Below are 2,673 nucleotides of genomic sequence, written 5' to 3'. Positions count from 1 at the left end.
CTCTTCAGACTGTCAACTCCAGACAGGGGGAGGAGACAACATACCAACAACCAGATAAAACAAAGGTTGTGATTGGATGCGTCGGCATAAGGAATCTCGTATTAACCAATCCGAATGGGTGCTTTATCAGTGGTATGCAGCCAAACGTAGCACGTGAACACTATACAATGGACTTACAACTTGTGTTGGGACTTTTGGCTCTTTGAAGGGAGCCGTTCACTGAAAAGAGCCGTTCAAAAGACTGGCTCTTTTATGTTTTTTTGCATTATTTTGAAACACCAATGTTTTAATGTCTAAATAGGCTGCGTGTGATGATTGACATTACATTTTAAAGGTGTTTAATTGGCGCAGCAGTAAATATTATCTTACCATAAAAAAGAATAGTTAGTTCAAATGTGTGGGCTAAATACATGACATGAGAGGTGACATTAAGCAGATGCTGGAATTTGACAAAAAATATCATGGTACATTATGTGGACTAGTCTGTAGCCTAAAAATGAAGAAGAAAATAAAACATTTTCTTATGAAATAAGTAACATTTTAGTCTCCTCAAAACAAGAACAATAAATGTGTGTAAACATACGGGAAAAACTGCACGAAACACAACAGTGATTAATCACAGCAGTTACTTAAATAGCTGAACTATAGTGCAATTCTCAGAACAAGAATAGTATGTTGGTAAATTGACAGGCAATCAATTTTTATTTTAATTTTAATCCTCCTTTAAAAAAAAAAGAAAGAAAGAAAGAAAATGAACGGCTCTTTTCAAAGACTCGGTTCCCATCGTTCATTTCAAAGATCCGTTTAAAAGATTTGATTCATTCGTGAACGTCACATCACTACTTCCAACCACTGGAGACCTCAGAGAAGGCAGCATTATACACATTTAGAAGAATGCAATTTATCATCTAGTACAGGGGAGTCAATGTCATTTTAGTTCAGGGGCCACATTCAGCTAAATTTGTCCTGAAATGGGCCGGACCAGTAAAATAATAGCATAATAATATATAAATAGTGTCAACTCCAAACTTTTCTCTATAGAGCAAAAAAAAAAGTTAATTTACATTATGAACAGGTTTACATCTACAAACTATCCCTTCCAAAGGTGTGAATAACAAGAAACAAACTGAAAAAATAAGTGTAATTTTAACAATATTATGCCTTAGTGTATCATTTACACATGTACATTATAACTTACAGATCACAGTGGATCTACAAATACACAAAACATTGAGTAATAGGCAGAATATTGTTAAAATTGTACTTGCTTCTCTTAAGACATTTCAGGTTATTCACTTTTTTTTTTTTTTTTTGCAAAATTATGCTTTGTTTTAGTGTAAATACATGAAAATATTTACATTTACAAACATTTGGAGTTGTCATTATTTTTATGTTATTATGATAGTATTTTACTGGTCTGATCCACTTGAGATTGAATTGGTCTGAATGTGGAACCTGAACTAAAAGGATTGTTAATATCTTAGTGTAATTTTTGCTTTTCACAAATTCATCCCAAGGGCCAGACTGGACCCTTTGGCGGGCCGGATTTGGCCCCCGGGCCGCATGTTTGACACCTGTGATCTAGTACATTGAAACAAGGATGATAAAACTACATTTTATATAACATATGGTGAAGAAAAAACTCTTTGATGAAGTGATGAATAAGTGATGAAACAGGTTTTTGACATTTTTAACTGTTTACTTTTTTAATTTCAATGTAGTTTGTTATAATATCTCCATTCATAAACTAGGACTATTGTTAGAGCTGACCATTGGATGGCGTGGTGATATTTGGTGCTGTTGTAATGCTGACTGTAGATTCAATAAGTTCATTGTGATACACACATCAGAAACACACTGAGAAGTTAAATTTTTACTTTGCGAGTTCCCCTCACACAACTGAAATAACACCTAGGCAACACTAAAATAAAGGAATAAACCTAACTCTAAGCATAGAAAAAAATAAATAAATAAAGTGAGTATTATAAACAAAAAGGTAGAGTGCAGTCAAACATTCCATTATGTGTGCAATGTCACAGTGGTAAGACACTGAGTAAATATTATTGCATTAACATGCAGTGGATATGTGTAAAAGTCATAATGTCACAGATGTTTGCAGCTGCAGAATCGAGATGATATATGTTTAGAGGTGCAGGCCAGATTTTTTTAAGGGCACAGACAATCTCAAACAGAAACAGATAATCACAGTTCAGAGGTCAGTGATTCAGTAGTCGGATGGCCTGTGAATTATAATATGTGTATGTGGTGTTGATGACCGGTTTGAACTAGTCTGAATTCATCTTTTTGAGCAGCTATACTGTATCTATAACACAGTACAGAAAACATAATGTGCAGAAAGTTTACTTTAAATGATACCATTACTGTAAGGAAGTCAAATGTTAGTTCCAACTTACAATAATTACTGTATGTTCACCCAGCTGTAGACTTTCCTACCTTCCTCAGCACTTTATGCAGTTCACAGGGAGAATAAAAGGAGTGGCAAGTCTATAAATAGCCTCTGTAATATCAGATAACAGTTTGGTCCTTAATCTGCATAATCTTCTCGTCTTTTACGGTTATTGCACAGCTCTTTGCCTTCCTTCTGTCCTTTCATCAGTATCCATTAAGATTATTTTACAAATGAATAAACCTATTAAAGTCATTTTTATCAGA

This window comes from Sphaeramia orbicularis, chromosome 22, assembly GCF_902148855.1.
Source record: "Sphaeramia orbicularis chromosome 22, fSphaOr1.1, whole genome shotgun sequence".
NCBI classification, from domain to species: Eukaryota; Metazoa; Chordata; class Actinopteri; order Kurtiformes; family Apogonidae; genus Sphaeramia; species Sphaeramia orbicularis.
This window is presented reverse-complemented; position numbering follows the sequence as displayed.